The 24,589-nt window shown below is 38.9% G+C and overlaps 1 protein-coding gene and 1 pseudogene across 3 annotated transcripts in view; one reads left to right on the top strand and one right to left on the bottom strand.

Moving 5' to 3' along the window:
- The window catches only part of SUGCT (succinyl-CoA:glutarate-CoA transferase), a 683,669-nt gene that overhangs the window by 496,590 nt on the left and 162,490 nt on the right, over positions 1 to 24,589 (bottom strand). The gene's annotated exons all lie outside the window — the stretch shown is intronic.
- LOC309827392 (dolichyl-diphosphooligosaccharide--protein glycosyltransferase subunit TMEM258-like) lies at positions 18,990 to 19,228 on the top strand (annotated as a pseudogene). The gene has a single exon. The product of its transcript is annotated as a dolichyl-diphosphooligosaccharide--protein glycosyltransferase subunit TMEM258-like (transcript).

Raw genomic sequence — 24,589 nt, 5'->3', positions numbered from 1 at the left:
ACTTTTAGTCTTCTCAAGAATGATCTTCTTGAGGAAACGGGAGCATTAACTTCCAAGAGTTTCAAGAATAAAGAAGACATGGTTCCAGCTCTCCAGCTGCCTAGCAAAGGAAAGATGTCAAGGTCACAAATAACTAAAACATAAGGCAGAATGAGCTAAGTGCCATAAGAGAGGTACATACAAAGTGCTTTGGGGGCTCAACGGAGATAAATATCGCATCTAGTTGGCAGAATCAGGAAGGATACGTGAATAAGGGGCCCGTGAGCTGAGCTCTGAAGGACGGATGGGATTTTGTCAGTAAAAGGTGGCTACAGGGCTTTCTAAATATAGAGAATATTATAAGCAAAGCTCCAACCACAGAAAAATGCATGCTCCTTTGAGAAACAGTCCGGTTTGGCTGAAGCATAATGTACACATCACAGAGGTGTACTGGGAGATATGGCTAGAAAAGTCTACTCTGCATGTATTTTTAACCCTTTCAGTAATCTATCGTAAGAGCTTTCAACGCTTAAAAGTGGAATGATGTTAGTATCTCTTGTGGTAAGGTCTACCAGCTGCGTATTATTTTTTAATACCAGGTTACTATTCATATTTTAAAATTTCTACAAGGTCAAACTTGTTGAAAGCAAATGTAGGAAGTCAGAGGGGGATCATTCCCTTAAGGTCATTTAAGGATAGCATTAAATTTTAAAAGCCTACGATCTTTTTTGTCTTTGTTTGTCCAAATACTGCTCAAAGGACAAAGTGATAGCTTGTATTTTACAAAAGAGGTGGAATGAGGTAATAAAAAAAGATGAATGAATAAAATAAGACAATATTTAATGCTCTCCTCAACAGGTGCCTGAATCTACACATATATGTGAGTTTAAAAGGAAATTAGCCAAAGTAAATAACGTGGGAAATCAATATTAAACACATTTGTATGCATGTGGTTTTTCTCCCACATCCTGGGGGAATTAACATTTTAGACTTGCTACAGTTCCATTATTAATCTTATTCTTACCAGAGTCAAATGGGAAGTAAACCTGCTGAAGTGTAATAACTGAAGCTAAAAGGAAATTCTTTCTTTCTTACAGAATAATATTTTAGTTCAGCTTGAGGACTGTTGTAAACAGTCCTAACAGTTGTTTTGTCAACCCACAAATACACAGTCTTAGTCTAGCTCTTATGAACACACAACAGCATGAGTTCATCTGCATCAGAATGTCAATTAGTACTTTTCAGAGCACACTCCCATATATTTAATCTTTAGAATAATTCTGGAAAGAAAATTGGTCTAAAAAACATTATCCTCATTTTGATTAAAAAAGCAAGGTTCAAAAAAAGTTAATAGGCTTCCTCACGTCCAAGTTGTAACGTAGTGTGTTGAGTCCCACTTGAACTTTCTTTCCAACTTAACCTGAGTCTGAGAAGCAAGGCTTTGCTAAATAATTCACTTTTTTAATCTGTGCAATGCAAGAAAAGGTGGGGGTTGCTTCTTTTAGGAACGGGCTCACTAGGAGGGTATGAGCTAGTCTGTAGACATGTAATATTCTTCCACAATTTCCACGACTGTTCTCCCGCAAAGCTAGGCTAAGATGACCTCTTACACGTTCTTGGTTGTAGTTCTCTGGAGTCTCAAAAAAGTCCTCATTAGAGGCTATTGATTAAATTCAAGGTGTTTCTTAAGAAAAGTTTGGCCCTGCCGCCAAGAACCACAGTTTGCCTGGTCTGTATGAAGACAGATCTCTGCATATGTGCTGGAATATAAATTAAACCTTCCTTTTAATAACAGAATGTCAACGTTCCACTTGTGTCTCTAAGCCCTAAAACCAGTCTATCTGAATTGTTAAGCGATTCAGAACACCTGGACGACAGCTTCTTACCACAGACTTCTCCTTAAATGCTCTCTAACTTTCATTAAAAGGTGACCAAGACAACAGGGAGGGATGAAGAGGATTCCCTATTTTCTGAGCTGAGTGGGAATGAGATAGTATGGTCTACAGCAGATTAATGATTCTAAAAATTGCATACAATTTACTTCAGAATCTTATTAAAATGCAGATTCTGATTCAGCAGAACTCACTCAAGGCTCAAAATTCTGCATGTCTAACTCCCTTTGAGGTGATACCAACACTGTTGGTTCAGGACCACACTCTGAGCAGCAAAGGTGCTCAGAGGGATCTGAGAACTGCAGGCTATACCTGTATGACCCACGAGCTAATGGAAATCAAAAGAAAAATAATATTTCATGACATGTGAAAATTATACAGAATTCACATTTCAGTGTCCATAAATAAAGTTTTATTGAAACATACCCACGCTCTAATTATGTATTATCTATGGCTCCTTTTTTTGAGCTATGACAGAGTTGAGTAGTTGTAATAGAGACTGTGTAGCCCAAAAAGGCTAAAATATTTCCTATGTGGCCCTTTACAGAAAACATTTCTGACCAATGGTCTAGATCAGTGGTTCTTAACACTGGCTGCATAGTCAAATCACCTGGGAGCTTTAAAAGATATTTATGACCTTCTACCACACAAAATCAGTCAATCCAGAAGCTCATGGGGTGACCCTGGCATCATTTTTTTAAAACTCTCCAAATGATTCCTATGAGCAGTCATATTCAAAAACCATGGATCTAAACGAAATATCCCCTTCCTACCCCTGTCTCAGCATCTATAAACAAAGTCACCAAAGTCAAAGCTTAAGGTCCAAGTCCTCAACTATTCACAGCTTGTTCCTGCAAAACCACTACGAACTAAGATACAGTCCCTAGCACAAGTCTTTGGGGATTTTTTATTGCTCTTCTTAACTCCAGCACTTCAAAACTAGTAAGAACCTTCACTACTCTCTTCATCTCTCACCACATTTATTTTCAAGAATTGTCATTGCTTCCTTCTTCCTCCAGATGACTGAAACCAGCAGGTGTGTTGTCATTGGACTGTCTAATGCATGTGACCTATAAGTGATCTACAAGTGTATCCATCATGATTCCTTTCTTTCTGTAAAGGAATGGCCCTATAAACCCATGCAGGTCCATGTCTCTTTACTCCGGCCCTAGGGCCTCTTCTGGGACCTGCACATTGGTCATACCTTCCTCTGTATCTTCAACCTCTCCCTTTCCGTGGCCTCCTTTCCCGCATCCTAGAAACCTGCTAAATTCTACTCACTCCCCTCCACAAAAAAATAAATAAATATTCACCTTTAGCTACTACTCAATCTTCTCCATTTATCAACCAGAATACTTGAAACAGAATTCCTTACTTGCCATCTCAATTCCCAGCCTAACATTTACTTTTAAACCCAATGTGTCATAGTTTCCCTCAACACTATTCTATTAGATCTCTTCTTGCAAAAATCAAGTTATCCATGTTGCCTAATTTAGTGGACATTTTTCAACCTTTATCTCATAACACTGCTCTACAGCACTGCCACCCATTTATCATTTTCCTGAAATTCTGTGTCTCTGATACCACACACTGTTGGTTCACCATCTCTCTGATTACTCTTGTTCTGTCTCCTTGGTAGGCTCCCCTTTCTTCACCCAGGTAACCCAGTGGTCCACCTGCAGCCCACTATTCTCACTTGTACCATGACCTCAGTCACTCTAAAAGTTGCAGCTACCATAAAGGTTTATGATTCCTAAGCCTGACTCCACCTCAAGTCCCTGCCCAGAATGTCAGATTCATATAGTCAACTTCTACTGACTGTCACCACTTGGCTGTACCAAACCCAATATGCCCCAAACAAAACTCATTTTATCCTCTGCCTGCCCCTCTTCCTGTGTTTCTCTGTCTTAATTGGTAACTCTACAATCCACCCAGGTATATAGGCTGGAAATCTGGTACTTATTGTTTACTCCTTCAACTCCTCATCACCCAGAGCTAATAAGCACCATCAGATTCTGCAAATTTATCTCTTAATTACAACTCAGATGGGTCCCCTACTACGATGAACCTAATCTAAGTCTTCAGCATCTTTCACATGGAAGACTGAAACTAGCCCCCCTACCACCAGTTTTGTCTCCTAAAAGCATCTCCTTACCCATTCGAGAGGGATTTATCTGCAACACAAATAAACTATGTCAGTTAAATGCCTGAGACCTGTCAGTGTCTCTCTATCTTATAATATCATGCTTAAGCTCCTCAACATAGATTCCCCCAAATTTGGACCTTACCTCTCTGGCATCATCCCCTGTCTCACTTAATACTCTTAGTACACTGCAGGTAACAGCAATAGGATCCCCTATTTGCAGAACCCTCTACCTGAAATTCCTTTCTTCTCCCCCGCTACTCCCCCTACCCCTTCACAAACACCTTTTGCTGATTCATATACTTAAAGACTCAAGTCTCCCAGGTTTGGTTGTGTCCACCTCCGTATGTCCACAATAGCCTGTGTATTTCTATATTATTCATATCATAATGCAGTAGCTAAGAGAACCTGCTAATGATAGAGATCTGGATTCAAACCAATGCTCCAACATTTGTCAACATTCTTACCTAAAAAAATCATATAACGTCTTTAACACCTCATTTCCTTCATGTGTAAAATATTCACTTTACTGCTTTGTCAGTGAATTAGTGAGGTACAATGCTTAAGATATAAACTGGCACAAAGTAAGAACCCAATAAATTAGAATTTTAGTTGTTATTATCAATGTTTTTTGTTGATTTTAAAATCAGAACACCGAACTATGATGTGTGTTCAGTAATTCTTCAAAAGTCTTTCTTTTGCAAAGGAATCTTTATCAACTTAAGTTAGTCTTTTTAGTGTTCACAAATATCTCTCCCTTATAAAAAGAAATCATCTCGATAATTTAATAAAACAATAAAAAGAAAAAAAGTCTGACAATGACTTGCCGATGAAAAGATAGGGGAGCAGTAGTATTTCTCACAATAAATGAATATCTCAAACATATTTTTAAAGTTCTTACTTGGTGAAAACACATAGTAAGAACTATAGATGACTTTCTGGGGAAGAAATTATCCCTTTTATTAAATTATTATGAATTATCCACACATGAACTAGGAGATCCTGCTTTTAGTCTACTTCAGAGCATGATAATGTGAAAAAATAAAATGTGATGTTCTAAAAGGACATCTGTTAATTTTTAAAATGTTAAAACATTCTGAATTTTGTTTTTCCAGTGATTTGGATTAAAATGGATTTCAATTCCAAAACCCAAATTTTCTCATTATATCTTAAGCCTGTCCATTACCCTAAGGAACATAAAATGCAATCTATTACCATAGTGCCCACCTGCCTGCTTCATTAAGTAATGCCTGTAATTACAGTATATTTTTCAGGAGTGTGTCAAGGAGGACCCAACAAATATATTCCAGGTGTGGACTCTACTCAGCAAACAACCAGATTCATTTTTATTTCGGTCTTAATATTGTGGTAATTTTTATTAGATTTCTACTTCGTTTTTCTACTTTCAGTTGAAAGCAGTGTGCAGGCATGTAGGGGACGAAACTCGGCACAATACCAACGGAGGCTTTTACAATTAGATGCGCCCAAACCCCTTTCTCCACCACATCTAGGAAGAGGGTACTTCTTTCTGTACCTGCCGCCAATTTCAATTCACCCACTGACAGGCTGTTTCCTTAGGCAATGAAAAAAACTCCTTAAGTCTCCTATTTCTCCTCTGTGAAATGGGGATAATAATATCCACCACAGAACGGTAACTCGCATAGTGCCTGGACACATTAATTTTTTTTTTTTTTTTTAGAACATAGATTTATTTATTTTTTTATTTATTTTTGCTGTGTTGGGTCTTCGTTTCTGTGCGAGGGCTTTCTCTAGTTGTGGCAAGCGGGGGCCACTCTTCATTGCGGTGCACGGGCCTCTCACTATCGCGGCCCCTCTCCTTGCAGATCAGAGGCTCCAAACACGCAGGCTCAGTAGTTGTGGCTCACGGGCCTAGCCGCTCCGCGGCACGTGGGATCCTCCCAGACCAGGGCCCGAACCCGTGTCCCCTGCATTAGCAGGCAGACTCCCAACCACTGCGCCACCAGGGAAGCCCTGGACACATTAATATTATCCCCTTCCACAACACTTACTGAGTGCAAGCAGGGTTCTAGGCACTTTATGTATATTAATTCCTCTAATCCTTTAACAGCCCCATGTGATAGGCACTATTATCATCCTCCTGTAGCAGATGAGAAGCCATCTGTCAATCACAGTTCTGATTATTTCACAAGACAACAGGACCAGATAAACAGGGATTAGCACTAACCACTCCAGGGGGTTCAGTAAGGGAAATAAAACCTAATGCCCTAGGAGAGCCACTGCATGGAATTAATTAACTTCCCTTCTATCAAACTGGAAAGTACTATCCACAGGAGAATTGACAAAAAATAGTAGCTCAAATAGTTTTTTGGGTTCCATTGCTTAGTAGAGGAGCCCCAATAGAGAAAAGGCAGTACAACCCTCAACCCTGTCAAACTGTTCTCTGCCTTTGCCTCCATGTTACCAACAGCCATATGTCCTATTTGCCCAAATTACAGAGTTCCGATTTCCTGTGGTAAAGAAATCAAACCTTAGAAGTCAGACAGGAACATTTGTTTTTGAAGGAAATGTGATACAAAATCTATGCTTAGGGACACAGTGCGATAATTTGTTGAGATATTAGTTAGCTTTTTGATTTTACTGCTACTGAATAACCCAAGAGAGAAGCAACATTGAGTAGTTCTTATTTTCTATTTCTCCTTCTACTCCACCCCTACCTTCTGAGAAGATGGCCAGACTTTCCGCACTCCCTTGCCACAGGTAGGCAGCAAGCCTCAAGCAGAAGTGGCCTGAAGAGAACCTCCCTTCCTTGCTAGAATTTTCCAAAAGGCTTGTGCTACGGAGACAAAAAGAAGCCACTGCATTTGGGGTGAGACTGGAGGATAAAGGTGGGGACAGGTGTGGCACAGCAGCAAGAGGAAGAAAAAGATTGCCCCCAGCTTAAGGGAGAGCTGGAGGTCTGTGGGACCTCCAGAGAAGGGACCCACAGCTTCCCCCTTGCAGACTTCCAGGAAGGAAGTTCGGTCTCCATAGGAAACAACAGCAAAGTGGCCCTACAAGCATGGCTCCATTCGGAGCACCTGAGTCCACCTGGGTCCCCACATACTAGGTCACACAATAATCCCAATACCATCAGATTCCAAGGGACTGGCTGGGGAGATAAAAGTAGGTCCATTACGGGCTCAACCAAGGGGCTTTGGAAACGGGGGGAAGGCTTTATTCACTCCGTGTGACTCTCACTGTCACAGTGAGTGAGAGCCGTGGATGCTAAAAACACTCTGCAGTGTACAGCACCACAAAAGCTGTTCCACCAGATGCTAGTACACTCTGTCGAGAGAAACTGGTAAACAACGGGCATCAAGGGGGAAACGGATCTGGACTAAAAGGCCAAGGATTGCCCTCGAGCACTGTTCTGTGCAACCCCCCGTGATCTCATCCGCACAACTTTGGAAGAGAGGGGGTCCCCGCATGCCTGAGAATGAAATCCCTTCAAGCTGGTGGGATCGGAGCTCAGAGTTGGAATTAGGTTGACTGAAAAGAAATAAGTAATATGGCATTTCTTATACACCGGAGCTTAATGAGAAGACAAATATGAACCATAGATACTTCATTTTTAAGAATACAGTGTCAGGGACTTTCTGAAAGCATGATAAGCTCTCGCTCATCCTGTCTCCTGCACACTCCTGAAGATGCACTGCATTTTGCACTGTAATGGTTCTGAGGGTGACTTTCCAGACTGCATCTGTGTCCTAGTTCAATGAAGAAAAATCCAAGCCATCCTTCTCGTCCCTAAGAGAACATCCATATTTCTTTGTGCTGACTTTTTTATGAAAATGGAAGCAGTGATTATATTTTTAAAGTTTTATTTTTAAGCTATTTTATTTATAATCAATAAAATATGGTTAAGCATATGTATATGCATCCATCCCACCTAACAATTGTTACATGTCAGGAGAAGATCGGCAAGAAAGAACTTTGGCAACAATATATAAAGTGACAAAAATTATTACTTCATGAGAAATGTCCACACATCACATTAAAAGTGAAGTAAACAGCCACATGCATTTTTTAAAAAATAGAATTAGAAAGAGATGTGAAGCATTTTCAACTTTTGTAGAAAAATTAGTTGGAAGAAAGGAATAAAACATCATTTATGTAGCACCTTCTCTGAAAGTGAAGAAAACCATTACAGGATATAATTAATCTTGAGACCTCTTTGCTAAAAAGAAAGAAGGGGCAACATGATCCCTTTTGGGAGAAGCAGCACAAATTCAGATTACTTGCCTAAGGCAGTGATTGGGGGAGATGGGGTCAAAATCCTCCATGAAGATTAAGACGCTTGTGAAATCCCAGTCTCTTACAAGCACTACACCTTTGTAAAAGATAACACGCATTGAACACTATGTACAGGTCACGATGCTTTATTCTTTCTTTATTTTTATTGGAGTATGGTTGCTTTACAATGTGTTAGCCTCCACTGCACAACAAAGTGAATCAGCCATACACGTACAGATATCCCCTCCCTTTTGGACTTCCCTCCCATTTAGGTTACCACAGTGCATTAGGCAGAGTTCCCTGTGCTATACAGTATGTTTCCATCAGTTGTCTATTTTATACATAGCATCGATAATGTATATGTGTCAATCCGTCTCCCAATTCCTCCCTCCCCACCCCTTTCCCCCTTGGTATCCATACATTTGTTCTCTACGTCTAGGTCTCTATTTCTGCTTTGCCAATAAGATCATCTATACCATTTTTCTAGATTCCACATATATGCATTAGCATACAGTATTTGCTTTTCTCTTTCTGACTTACTTCACTCTGTATGACAGTCTCTAGGTCCATCCATGTCTCTACAAATGACCCAATTTCGTTCCTTTTTATGGCTGAGTAATATTCCATTGTATATATGTGCCACATCTTCTTTATCCATTCATCTGTCGATGGACATTTAGGTTGGTTCCATGTCCTGGCTATTGTAAATAGTGCTGCTATGAACATTGGGGTACATGTGCTTTCTTGAATCATGGTTTTCTCTGGATATGTGCCCAGTAGTGGGATTGCTGGGTCATATGGTAGTTCTATTTGTAGTTTTTTAAGGAACCTCCATACTGTTCTCCATAGTGGCTGTATCAATTTACATTCCCACCAACACTGTATGAGGATTCCCTTTTCTCCACACCCTCTCCAGCATTTATTGTTTGTAGATTTTTTGATGACAGCCATTTTGACCAGTGTGAGGTGATAACTCATTGTAGTTTTGATTTGCAGCATTTCTCTAATAATTAGTGATGTTGAGCATCTTTTCATACAAATCACTATGCTTTAAATACTCTTCTCACTTAAATCTTGCTGGAATCCAAAGAGACAGAGGTAATTTTCCTCATTTCACAATTGAAGAAACTGAGGGCAGTGACACTAAGTAGTTTACATGGGATCACCCAGCAAACAAGTACTGAGAGAATTCCAACCAGAGCTGCTGGACTCAAAGCCTATGCTCCCAGGCATGAGTCCTCCTTCTCTCTTTACCCCCACACAGTGAAGAGACTGTATGCATTTCAGAACTAATACTGATTATTCCTAGTAGCCATCAAGGACTCCGGCAGTGACCAAGCATGAACTGATAGGACATATTTTCAACTTCCTTGAAATGCTATGATCATGAAAAGAATCCTGGCTTTATCTTCCATGCTACTCAATACCCTTCCCCTATCATTAATACTAATCATGCCTTATTTTAAGGTATTACTTTTTTAACATGTCTTCCCTGTCAGACTATAAGACTCTTGAGGACAGAAAAAGTGTTCATCATCATTTACCGCTAGTCTCAACACCTAAGCACAGTGCCTGGCACAGAGTAGGCTCTCAATAAACTTGGTTGAATGAATGAATGAAGGTGCCAGGGCAGCCTTGTGAACTAAGGGAAGCACGGCACAGTGGTGGCACCTGGCTCAGTAAGACTTCATTGTCAACTGCTGGATCATGATTGACTTGTAGAGAATCTATGGTCAAAGGAGACAAAGCAAGAGCAGAGGTCAACAGTAACTAAAGCCCCACCTACCTACAAAGCCTTTGAAAACTCTTTACTAATGGCTACCCCTCCAACCTAGGCATGAAACTCTCACACTTGATTTCTCCATGTTTTGAACATCACACTTCCGTCTTTAAGTTGCATATATCCATCTTTGTATCACCAGCACACCATACAGCACCTACATACTCAACTTTTCTCTATCTTCTACCCAATGTACTTAGCATTGACCGACAGCTACTAATAGTTTATGCCCCTTTTTATAATGGCTCTCTTGTATCCATAGTTTTTATCCACAATCAAGCTGTAACTCATATCCCAAATTTATTTCCCACTATCCCTCCCTTCACCCGTTTTAGTGTCATCTGAAGAGCACTATACCTGCTGATGCCCTGACAACTTTCTTGCCTTTGCTCATGCAGTATATTTTGCACCAAATGCCCTTCATTTTCACACCTGAGCCCAGTTCAACTATCATTTCCTCCAGGAAGGCTTCACAAACTCATTCCAAATGGACATAACCCTTTCCTCATCTCAATTCCCACATTTTATCTGTATTTTTTTGTTGACAGACATAACTTTACTCTGTAAATTCAGATATTGCTTTATATTCTCAACTAGATGGTAAGCTCCCTAAAGGCAAAGGCCAAACATCATTCACTTCTTTATCTTCCACATCAAGTGGAACAGGGCCTTCTACATAGTGGCTACTTTGTAACTATAAGTTGAGTGAATAAAGGAATGAATAAAAGGTTAAGTGCATTTTTTGTTCAGTTATTCTTAAGCCTTGAATCTGGCTTAACGAAAATAGCATTACTCATCCATACATCATAAATCCTAATTCAGTTTTTCTCATAAGCTAGCTACGAAACTCAGGCTGGTTACTCCACGGGTTCGAGTTTCCTCATCTGAAGAAAAGATGAACTACAGCTGATCTCTCAGGCCATTACCAATATGTAAAAATATGACAGTGTAAAATACGTGGATAATTCCAAGCACAGGAAACACAAGTCCCCTTACCTTTGTCTAGTAAATTTCAGTCTTTCTTCAGAGTTCAACTCATCATCACTTCTACAGAGAAGTTTCCCTGATGACCAGGACTACATCAAATCCCGCCACATAACGCTCATACAGCACCATAAACCTCCACTTTGCAGGATTTACCATACTTATCATTTTTGTTTCTATGATTATTTAATTAAAGTCTATACCTACTCATCCCCTGTATGTTCAATAAGATGAATGAATGAGTGTAATCTGTTTTAGAATATAAGGTTTTACAGAGCAAAAACATTTTTTTCAGTAGTTCTCTTTGTAGTTATATAATCACATATGTTTCAGCACTTAAATATTTTCCAAAGATGATGGACAAAGCTAGGTGGTCACAACTTCAAAGAGTTAACATAGTTTTCAAAGAACCTAGCTTGTCATTTCATCAAAGTTTGTATGTTCAAAGAATATGGTCTCTGATAGACTTTTTTTTGGCCATGCTGAGTGGCATGTGGGAACTTACTTCCCCAACCAGGAATTGAGCCCGTGTCCCCTGCACTGGAAGCGTGGGGTCTTAACCACTGAACCACCAGGGAAGTCCCTCTGATAGGCTTATTTCTAAGTGGGAAATCTCTTTTGTTTTATTTCAGCTTTTTCTTATTTTTATCTGTACTTTTTTCTCTATTCAAAAGAAATTTATCTATAAAACAACTCATCCCGTGTGCTTTCCTGGATCATTAGTTAGGTAAAAATACCAATTTAGAGATTCTTTTTATGATGTAGAAAGCAAGCCCCCTAATATGAGCAGGAAAAACAAGAATGTTTCTTTGTAAACAGCTACAATTTAATATTTGATTTTTTAAACCACAAACAGAAATTTAAAAGATTTAAGAATTAATAAAATATCAATGACATCATCTTTTTTTTAACATCTTTATTGGAGTGTAATTGGTTCACAATGGTGTGTTAGTTTCTGCTTTAAAACAAAGTGAATCAGCTATACATATACATATGTCCCCACATCTCTTCCCTCTTGCGTCTCCCTCCCTCCCACCCTCCCTATTCCACCCATCTAGGTGGAATGACAACATCTTTTAACACTGCAAATCTTCAATGTGAATAAGGAAAGTCTAAAACTTATCTTAATGATAAAACTAATCCAAGCAGTAGGAAATAAAATCTGAAATGCTTTCCTTGATATAAACATTTGAAACTTATTGGTTTATTTTTCTTTATCCCATGAATACTTTTGAATTAACACAAATACACCTGATTTAACAAGCTGTAACATTTTATACCTCTCTAACTCCACACAAACCATTATAGTTAGTACGATAATTATGAGTTAAAGGTATGACCTTAGACACAAAGCCAAAGCTTTCTATCTTCTTTCATGTGCTCCTTTCTGTACACTTGGGGGGTATTCCTTTCCATAAAAAGGAGAAACTGACTGACACATGACCTCTTCCTATCCAACAAAGTGGAGTGCCAATCCTTGAGAGTGATGTTCCCTCAAGGGATGACACAGTATGAGCCAAGCTCACTTCCACCTTAAAATAGGTTTTCACTTTTTTAATCACATGTATAAACATGTGAAGGATAAACGTACAAGCAAGAAAATTCTATTCCTGACAACATAATTCTGAAAGTCACTAGATCATGCAAGATTCTGAAAAACATATTCATTCTATCAGAAAAGCCACATGCTCTTAAAACAGGTTATATAGAGACATAGGAAAATAAATATACTAAAGAGCAGTGCTTATTTTTTCAAATAATTTAGGTGTTTTTTGAAAAATAAAAACAACACTATTAAATAAAAATTATTACTGTATGTCTTAATTATCACATTCAAGAAATTTTTAGAGTTATACAGACACCCGCCCTTCCCCGATGGTAGGAACTACAATTACACCGGTTCTGCACAGTCAGCAGCACTTGGCATGATGGGTTGGATGGGTAAGTTAAGTTCATTGACTCCTTCTAAAATAACTGGCCAGGGCTTCCCTGGTAGCGCAGTGATTAAGAATCCGCCTGCCAATGCAGGGGACATGGGTTCGAGCCCTGGTCCAGGAAGACCCCACATTCTGTGGAGCAACTAAGCCCATGCACCACAACTACTGAGCCTGCGCTCTAGAGCCCGCTAGCCACAACTACTGAGCCTGTGCTCTAGAGTCCACGAGCCACAACTACTGAGCGCACGGGCCACAACTACTGAAGCCCACATACCTGAAGCCCATGCTCCACAGCAGGAGAGGCCACTGCAATGAGAGGCCCACGCACCACAACTAAGAGTAGCCCCCGCTCGCCGCAACTAGAGAGAGCCTGCGTGCAGCAACGAAGACCCAACACACAGCCAAAAATTTTAAAAAATAAAATGAAATACTATAACTTTCCAATGAAAAAAATATAAAATACATATAAGCACAAATGACTGACATGAAAAAAGACCACTCATTGTTTGGTTACTTAAACAAAACTGACATTTTTCCAGATGTTATGAAGGTATATGGTTTGATGGGGTTTTTGTGTGTCCATTTGTTTGTGATTTTTAATGATTAGGATTTTTAGTACAGTGGGAGAGATGGGGGGATGATATGATATGGACTTGCCAATATATTCCTTATTAAAGTTTGTTTTTTTTTTTTGGCTGCGTCGGGTCTTAGTTGCAGCACGCGGGATCTTCGTTGAGGTGTGTGGGATCTTTCGTTGTGGCATGCAGCTTGCCTCTAGTTGTGGCATGTGGGTTTTCTCTCTCTAGCTGTGGCGCGCGGGCTCCAGGGTGCATGAGAATGTATTAAGTTTTATTACATCCATACTAGCTAGGATGGATCTAGGGTGTCTCCTAAGACATAGAAACAATCTCATCACACTGATTTGGAAATTACTGAATTCTGTATTTTTTTCTGAACAACCAATCAACAAATATAGGGTTTTTTTCTTTTTTTACAAAAGCAAAAATGGCAATGCTTTATAGCCGGTTTTCAAAAGAACTGGACTTTTAAAAAACAAAATTGTAAAGGTTTCATAATCACATTTTAATATTTTACCCGTGTGAACAAAAGATCAAAGTATTATAAGACTTGGGCAAAAAAGCCTAAGTAATACAACTCTCTTATAATATCCCTGCAAGAGTGAGCTAAAAATACAATTTACATATTATCAAAACTTTCTTATTAATATTATTATTACTACTACTATTACTACCACAACTACTACTACTAATATTACAGCCCGCCACATTCAGGAGCACACAGACCTGCAGCACAATACTATCATAAAAATCAAATTGACTCTTGGAGAAGCAAAGGATTCAATGAACCTAAAGAGGTAAAAGAAAATGGATTCTATTTCTCACTCTTCTCAACGCATTCTACTGTACTCCACCTACTGAGAATAGATATTAATACATCTTTCATGCAGATAGCATTGTTTCAGTAGCACAAACGAGGTGTGATCACAGGAAGTAACGGGGCTTACTAACTAATTATAAGCCAGAAAAGAAAGGCTACACACTCATTTTTCTAAAACCAACATTTTCATTTAATAGACATTTACTAAAGTAAATAATTCTATATCATTTCAGGGGAAGACAGTAAAAAGAAAGAAGCGAGTCATGAAACCTCTACCCCAAAAACCTAATAAAATAAATACAAAAAAGGAAAAGAATCAAAAAAGGGGGAGAATGGAGTTGTAGAAACAAAGTTTTTGTATAATATTGAAACTAAGTTACTATTAACATGAACTAGATTTTTATAAGCTAAAATATTCATTGTAGCAGGATAACCACTAAGAAAATAACTCGGAAGAATATAACTTTTTAAGGAAGGAATTTAAATGGTACACTAGAAAATATCTATTTAACAAAAGCCATATGTTTAGAAAACGCTCGTTCAACTAAGTCATTCTAATTCAGACTTTTTAAAAAAACACCGGACTTGTCACACCAGACTCATCTGCAGGCTGAATTCAGTCCATGAACCACTCTTTCAGTTTGTGACATCCCTGGTTCTGCGGATCTAGATTTTGCCCTTCCTTTAAGGCTTTCAAGTACTACTTCTCCCATTAAAATTGTGATGATCTCCTCAATCTGTATTAATACTTTGCCTCTGTCTCCACTTGATGGAAAGACGAAGTAAAGAATATGGAGCCAGAAGATTTGGGATAAATCTATCTGCTCATCTATGATTTAAGGTAATTAATATCTGTGAACCTCAATGTTCTCATCTGTAAAATGAAGATAACAACACCTACCTCACAAGGTCATTTTGAAGGTTGGATCAGAAAATACATGTAAAAAGCACCATACAAATATTACTTCAGACTATAATTGCTGATTTTCCTCATCTTCATCCCAGAAAGTGGCTTTCACTCAAAAAAAAAAAAGTGGCGAGATTAATATTCCTCTTTTCTCAGTCCTATATGAGCACTTGCCCAACAAAGTGCCTGACGCACTATTAGTATTTTGCCTTATGGGTTTATACGCATCTCTAAGTATGGTGCCATGTAACTCTGTTGCTTCACTAAGAATTTCAAGTCTAACTTAACAGCAAAAAAAATAAGAAATGAAAAAATATTAACCAGAACATCTTTGTATTTGACCAGATAACAGATGGGGTCCTAGTTATATATGCCAATAATGGCAGACATAAAAAGAAAAAATTAATATAGCTATTCTGTACCTACCTTTATGAACTCTTTATGATAATTCAACTTGCAAATACTTTTTATCTATGGAGTATGTGAAACATCCTCACAGATTTCTATTATTCCTGTCATTGACTCATTTCTATTAAAACTGAGTTATCTTGTCAAAACTCCTGGAAATACTTTCCAAAATTAATTTGCCACAAACAGAATGAGTCAATCAGAGATAAATCACCTGTTTATCTCCGCTGTTACTTACAAAAATAAACTTGCACTCAACTTCCAATATCAAGGACAATCAGAAATACACATATATAGACAGAATAAAGCCCTCAGTATCTTCCTAATTTGAATTGAAGGACTTCCCTGTATTATATTCCTTCTTTAGGAGTACATACTCTCCCACTGAAAATTCTCACATGTCAAAATGAGTGTCCTAGGGCTTCCCTGGTGGTGCAGTGGTTGAGAGTCCACCTGCCGATGCAGGGGACGCAGGTTCGTGCCCCGGCCCGGGCAGATCCCACATGCCGCGGAGCGGCTGGGCCCGTGAGCCATGGCCGCTGAGCCTGCACGTCCGGAGCCTGTGCTCCGCAACAGGAGAGGCCACGACAGTGAGAGGCCCGCGTACTGCAAAAAAAGAAAAAAAAAAAAAAAAAAACAAGAGTGTCCTCAAATTATGAGGGTATTATTAACTTAAAAGTAATTTTTAAATATAATGCTCTTCAGGGATAAAAAAAATCTATAAAGCTTTAGGGCTACTTTTCACTGCTCTAAAATTGATATAAATCATTCTATTACAGCAAAGTGGAAAACCTATATTTCTAGAATCTTCAACTTCTCCATACAAAGTATAAGAAGGAAAAAAAATGTAGCTTCCTAATTTAACTTTAAATCCCATCATCTAGGAATTTATACTATCATAGTTTTACTCCTTTGGACTTCACTGGTAGTAATTTTCACCTATGAATTCTCTGAAACTGTTTAGTAATAATTATTGCTATGACATACAATTAAACCACATGATATGTCTTTTATACACAGTATAAATCTTTTTTTTTTTTTTTTTTTTTGCGGTACGCGGGCCTTTTACTGTTGTGGCCTCTCCCGTTGCGGAGCACAAGCTCCAGACGCGCAGGCTCAGCGGCCATGGCTCACGGGCTCACGGGACCAGCCGCTCCGCAGCATGTGGGATCCTCCCGGACCGGGGCACGAACCCGTGTCCCCTGCATCAGCAGGCGGACTCTCAACCACTGCGCCACCAGGGAAGCCCCCTCCATATTCTTTATTGGGATCTCTTCTCACTCTAGGCCAGTGCTGCTCAAACACTGCCCCAGGTCATCCTAGAGCAATTCAGTCAGAATTTCTGGGGACAGTTCTTAGGCATCAGGATTTTTTTTTTTTTTAAAGTTCTCCAAGTGATTCCAATGTGCAGTCAGGAAAGAAAACCCCTGCTGTTCATCCTCCCCAATAATCTCATCCACTCAGTCATTTTAATTGTCATGTTTATTCCAATAACTTACAAATCTGTATCTCTAGTTCCCACCACCTTGGTCATTCAAAATAAAACAACCACTAAACCACAAAATAAAATTTCATTTTTTAAATCGACACAAAATTTTAAGATATGTTGAAGTTTAAATTATTTCTTTCTAGATTTTTCTGATTTTCTCTTTTTTGAGGGGTGAAGAACCTGTACTTTGTTCGTATCCCAAAAAACTGATTAGCCTCCCTCCTGGGAAATGGAACACGTGCTAGCACGCCTTTCCAAAACTGCAGACATCTGGCGGCAGGGGGTGGGGGGGGTCTCAATTCAGAGGTCGTAAGCACTAAAAAAAATCAATATGGCTGCAAAAGAATTCATCATTTTCCCATGTCCCCAGACAAAACCTGCTCTTCCTCTCACCGAATGACTGGCAGCTAAAGTAAAAAACTTGTGAATCAGGATTTAATCCTCCATCTTTCACATCCTCACCCTCAGTTATTGGCCAAGTAATATAATTCTAACCCTTTAATAGATAATGAATCTGTTTGCTTTCTCTCCATCCCCATGGCCACTGTGTTCTGTTGCCTGGGGTACCGCAACACCCTCTGAACTGGTCTCCTTGCCCACTGTCTTTACTTGTTCCGCACTACTACCAAAATCATATTTCTAAACACAAATGTTTTTTGTGTACTTAAAACCTTTCAGAGGCTCCTTCCCACCCTTAGGATAGTGTCTGCATTTCACGACATGGTTTCCAAGGCCCTTAGAAGCCATGCTTTCACTGCTCCTGCTGCTGCTAGAACCATCCCCCTCATCACTCATTCACCTCGCTTCAGCAGAGATTTCTTTCTTCGGGGAAATCTTCTCTCGTCTCCCAAAGCCAGGTTAGGTGCCCCTTCCACTCATGGCCATGTCACCACGCAATTACTCTGTTACCGCATCAGTCGCTAACTTGATTGTCTCCCCCGCTACAAGTGAGCGCCTCAGAGGCAGAGGCAATGTCTTATTCTTCATGATTGTCCATGCTTGGCACCTTGTAAGTGCTCAGTATTTGTTGAAATAAACAATGAATAATAGCCCTTGTAGTCCTCGCAAATCTTATTAGTGAAATCTGCATTTACCCTCTCCAAGCAACGTTAGGATTCAAGAAAAATAGTTGTTAAAAAGAAGTCTTGCTCACACATGCACAGCAGACCCACGCGCTATCCTGTGGATATTAAAAGGCTGGAGTTCTGCCCCTAGGTGCAGCAGAGACTAACGCAACACTGTAAAGCAATTATACTCCAATAAAGATGTAAAAAAAAAGGCTGGAGTTCATTCATCCAACATTTGTAAGTAGTTACTTCTGCTCTGTCCATAATAAGCTTGTATTATGCAGTGTCAACAGTCACCTAGTCATCTTAAATTAAGAAATATTACAGTATGAAATCTGTCATTTAATATAAATAACAGCTACCATTACCATTCTGTAAGCACTGTGCTCAGCAGCTGACACATATCGTCTCATTTAATCTCCACAATCAAGCTCTGAAGCAGATCATTTTACAACTTCTCAGAGGAAGAAACCAAGGCTTGCGAAGGGTAAGCACCTAGACTACAACAATACAGTTAGGATGTGTTAGCCAGTATCCCACCCTTATAGCAGAAAAATAAACCGAACATGAAACTTGTACTTAATATTGCCATTTCATGTCCAATCTTGCTCTAGTAAGTGACAGAACACAAAGTTAAGGCTGCTGGGGTGAGAAACGCCTCCGAGTTGATAAATCAGTGTGTATCCATGGAACATAGCCCCATGCCAAAGAGGATGCTGAAAAGCTTACTGAGGATCCTGTGCCCAGCAAAATGGAGTTTGAGGCCCTGAGCAGGTACACCAGCCCAGTGAACCCGGCTGTCTTCCCCCATCTGACCGTGGTTGTTGGCCACTGGCATGTTCTTCACTGCCTGGTTCTTAGTTTATGAGGTCACCTCCACCAAATACACTTGCGATATCTACAGAGAGCTCCTCATAATCTTTGGTGGCCTCACTCTTCATGGGCTTTGGAGTCCTCTTCCCGCTGCTCTGGGTCGGCATCTATGTATGAGCTCCCAAGGGTCCCAACCAGGCGGCTTCACTGAATCCCTGCTTTTGTAAATTATTTATTTTACTATGCTGGAAGTGTCCCACCTGCTGCTCACAATAAAGGCAGATTTGTGACAAAAAAAAAAAAAAAAAAAAGCTTACTGAGTTCTTTGAGTGCAATGTAAATGAGTTTGAAAATGTAGTATAAAATGTACCTCTGGGGCTTCCCTGGTGGCGCAGTGGTTGAGAGTCCGCCTGCCGATGCAGGAGACACGGGTTCGTGCCCCGGTCCGGGAAGATCCCACATGCCGCGGAGCGGCTGGGCCCGTGAGCCATGACCGCTGAGCCTGCGCGTCCGGAGCTCTGTGCTCCGCAACGGGAGAGGCCACAACAGTGAGAGGCCCGCATACCACAAAAAAAAAAAAAAAAAAGTACCTCTGGTTAACAATCATATGTCCTACATTTACCATATCTTAGAGGCAAACCAGATTCCTGAAAGTCCATATTAATTGGGGAGGGGGGTCTCTGGTTAAATAGTCTAGCATATTAAAATAGCTAAAATACACTGAGTTCACCCTCCTGAAAAATGCAATTAGCTACTAGCTTCTTTGGCTTGAAAACCTTGTCTTGTTGAAAATTCTTTCATTTTCTCCACATAACCTTTTAAAGGAATTTAATTATGAAATCCAACTGTAAAGAAACTTATTGAAATAGCCTGCAGATTGTTTTATTTGCTACACCTCCCTCACACCTTAATTAACCAAAATAATATTAGCTCTCCAGTTATTATTACATAAATTAGTAACCTGGCCAAAATGATTCCCAGCTACTAAACAGTTCATGCTCCTCGAGGCTAGCCTCTCTCTATTTTAATGGCTCTAAGATTAAACAATTCATTTTCATCTCACTATCTTTAGGATCCCATATATTGTGTAAGATATACAGTAAATCTTTCATTCATCCAATAGACCTTTATAGGCTTATTATATGCCAGAAATTGTCTTCTACTTACTCAAAAAAATACTTATTGAGCATCTATGTGCTGAGGATTTAATGGTAAACAAGATAGCCAGGGTTTCCTAACTTTGTATGCCAAGTCCTAAGGCAGGACCTAGACATCTGTATTTTTTGGTGTCTCTGAGATTTTACTAATTATCATAGATCAGCGATTGTCAGTAGCAAGGGCCAGCAATCAATAGCCTGAAGGCCAAATACAGCCTGCTGCCCATAGGACCACAGAGAAGAATTATCTTTACATATTTACATGGTTTTTAAAAATCAAAAGAAAAATATTTCATAATAGATGAAAATTATACGAAACTCAAATTTCAGTGTACATAAGTTTTATTAGAACATGGTCATCTGATTACATCTATGTCTGCTTTTGCACTACAAAAGTTTAGTTGTTGTCTAAATGTCCATTGACAGATGAATGGATAGAGAAGATGTGGTATATATATAATGGAATACTGCTCAGCCATGAAAAAGAATGAAATAATGCCATTTGCAGCAACATGGATGGACCTAGAGATTGTCATACTAAGTGAAGTCAGTCAGACAGAGAAAGACAAATATCATATGATATCACTTATATGTGAAATCTAAAATATGATACAAATGAACTTATTTACAAAACAGAAACAGACTCACAGACATACAAAACAAATTTATGGTTACCAACGGGGAAAGGGGGTGGGAGAAGGATAAATTAGGAGTTTGGGATTAACAGCTACAAACTACTATATACAAACTACTATACATAAACAACAAGGTCCTACTGTATAGAAGAGGGAACTATATTCAATAACTTGTAATAAGCCATAATGAAAAAGAATATATACATATACATATATATATATCTGAATCACTTTGTTGTACACCAGAAATTCACACAACATTGTAAATCAACTATACTTCAATAAAAAAATAAAATTAAAAAATTTATTGGTTGTGATAGAGGCCACATGTGGCTCTTTCACTCTCACTGCTTTGCACACCTGCTTGTTGTACTATGAATCACAGTGATGCAGTTATAACTTAACAGCATTTCAAATGTCATATGTATTACCTTACCATAATTTTTTTTATTACCAGTGCATACCCATCATACCAAAACAAGAGAAGTGTGCCATACTTTCAGCACACGCTGGAAGATGGACCATGCTGTTACTGAATTAGATGACAAAGCACTTTATTATTCAATGACACTCTATCTATACTAAAAGAATACAATATATGCCAGATTCATCACAGTATTCCCAACTCACAGAAAATCCAGTGGGCAGAAAATATTACAAAGTCAAAACAGGCTATCTCATCACAGCAGAATTTCTTCACCGAAGTAAAAAATAAATAAATAAATAACAATGAGACTGCAACCAAAGTGAGTTTGTAAGTGGTTCACTTGTTAGCCAAGCAAGGAAGGACATTTACCAATGGTAACTTAAGTCATGTTTGATTGCAGCAGCTGAAGCAAGGGGTCCAGAGAAAATAAACTTGTTTAGTCTTGGTAAGAACAGTTGTTCAAAGAGTTGAAGACACTGGGAGCAATATCAATATAGTCAATTTAAAATTGAGACAAATTATTTTGAGAGGTTTCCCTTGGCTTTGGTGAGATGACAGATGTCATGGGTACTGCTCAGTTGTTCTTTATACCAGGAGTCAATGCCAATTTTGAAGTGACTGAAAAATTAGCCTATATGAAAGGCTGCACAAAACAACTACAAACAAGAATATTCACACGAATTAAAAAAAAATAATTCAATACAACTTAAGTGGAATCTGCTAAGATGTGTTACAACTTAGGGTGGTAAAAATTATGTGTGGAGCAAAAAAAGACTTGGCTGGACAAAGTTACAGAGCTTGTAAAAATGTATGGTTAAAGCCTATGGTTATTCACTGTATTATTCATCAGGAATTCACTGAGGTTATTCACTGAGGAAAATATTTGAATCTCTCATGTGACATTAAACCAATAGTGTTAATAGTAATCTTCATCTGCTCTGTGAGCTTAACCATTGTTAGCCCTATGAAGTTTTCTCAGAAATAGAAGCTGAATAGCCTGACTCATTCTACCACACAGCAATTCTATGGCTTAACAGTATAAAGTTCTACTGTGACTTTTTTAAGCTCAGGGTCAGGAATGAGTCTTTTCTGAATTAAAAAAAAAAAAAAACAAAAACCCAACCCCCAACCACTACCATTGACCACTGAATAGCTTTGGAAATTAGCTTTTCCTGTGGACTTGATAATCTTTTTCAATGAATTCTACCTAAAATTACAAGGCAAAATAGCACATACATGCCAAATTTTTATAACAGTAAAGTCATTTCAATGACAATTAATGTTAAGTCATTTCAATGAAAACTAATGTTGTTTGGATCAAAAGTAAGGTTGGGCTACTTTACATATTTCCCATGATGGCAAAGGTTAAAACAAATAGTGAGATTTCATCCCCACACAAATTTACAGCAGATATATTTTGTGAGCTCAAACTACAGCAATGTTTTTCAGACTTCGATGCAAGTGCAAAGGAAATTTCCATATTTCAAAATCCTTTTAACTGTGCAATTAAGGAGCTTCCACCTAACTTTCCATTCTACGTGATTAATCTGCAATATAATGACATGTAAAAGGAAAACATCAGGAGAAAAAAATCTAATAAATTCTATAAATGCCTTCCAGGCAATGAATATGCTCAATTAAAATCAGAAGCTTGCGGATTGATAGCACTATTCGGCAACACCTTACTGTGTGAAAAGACATTTTCAAAGATGAAATATGTAAATTCTTATCACAGGTCAGCATTAAGCGATAAACATTTACAATCAATTCTGATGACAGGGAACAATAACTTTGCACCCCAATTAAGTGAAATGTTATCCCCCCAAAATAATTATACTTTTCTCATTCGCAAATCTGTATTACCAAAAATACTGTTCTCAATTAGTATTATTTTAATCAAAATCTTGCAGAAATTTGTTTTTTCCCGTATCGTATAAGTACTTACATAGCATCTTCAACTTCACCTCTTGACCTCCAAAGTCTAAATTTGCTTTTTACCAAAAAAGTTGGCCAACCCTTGCTCAAGAGAGTTAGTGGTAAAGCACCCCACAATCTCCAAGGAGCAGTAACTATTTATATTTTCCAAAAGTAGAATAGGTTACAAAAGTATAAAAATAAAAAATGGTCACAGATTATAACTGCTATAAATTCAAAACTCTAAGTATAACCTTGACTAAAAGAGGAACAAGAGACAATATACCTCCTAAGACTCTTATCAAAAGATTCTGACACAGATTGTGACTTTAGGAATGATGAAGAAAGAACCTACTGAGGTTCAATGGGGCTCACAGCCTCCACAAAGACTCCAGGGTCCCACTCATGGTTGAAAATCCAGGGATTCCAAGTAACAAAGAGAAGTTAAGCAGAATCTAGTGGCCTGGAAATTAGGGTCCTCCCCATTTATGTGGGCACCATGCTCATCTCCTGGATTTATATGGAACTCAAAGGAGAAGGCAGGCACCAAAATAATGACTGAAATACAATTTACCAAGATGGGGTAAAGGTTCAGAGCCAAATCTGAGTTAATGTAAAAAAAAATTACATTTGTGGACAAGAGTCATAACTGCTATGTGGCATGGCCAACTTCCTAACCACGTGAGGATTGAATGGAATAAATTATGTATTTAACAAAGTGCCTGTCCCCAAAAGTCTTAGCTATTTATTAATATTTATCCAGCCTGCTTCTGGATAAATCTCCTGCTTCTACTCTCCTTTCTCATTTCTGCCTCCTGTGCTCCTTGTCATTCCCCAGAGTTGCCAATCATCTTTTACATTTCTGTGCGTCAGTACATAATGTTCCTTCTCCCTGAAATTAACATTTCTCCCTTATCTCCTAGTTATTTTACTTTACCCTTCAACCTCCATCCTTTCTCAGCCTGCTCTGCCCTGCTTGGTGCTCTGGACACTGAGCCAATCGGCTGCAGTCCCAGTTCCCTTGCCAGCTGACTTTTCATTAGGTTTAGCCAATGGGAGGCACCAATGGGAAGAGAAAGAGTTCACAGAATTTCTTCGCAGCTCCCTCATAGCTTAGGCACTGTACCTCTGGAAGTAGCCAGGTGTCTCCACGACTACAGCGTCAACCAGGCAGTGCCTCTTCTGCAGTTTCAGCTCTCACTGGGCTCCAAGAACTCTACTTCCTTCTTGTCCCTTTGGCCCTATGGAGAGATAATGGTCTCCCACTTTTCCTACCGTTTATCTGTTCTTTGCCCTCTGCCTCACTGTTGTATGTAGTATCTCCATTTGAAGTATCACGGCTGAATTTGTCTTTTGCTGACCCTCTGATTGATAAATCTGCCTAGAGCATTCTTATTCAGCCTTC

This window comes from Grampus griseus, assembly GCF_964374135.1.
Source record: "Grampus griseus genome assembly, chromosome: 9".
Classification (NCBI taxonomy): domain Eukaryota; kingdom Metazoa; phylum Chordata; class Mammalia; order Artiodactyla; family Delphinidae; genus Grampus; species Grampus griseus.
This window is presented reverse-complemented; position numbering and strand designations above follow the sequence as displayed.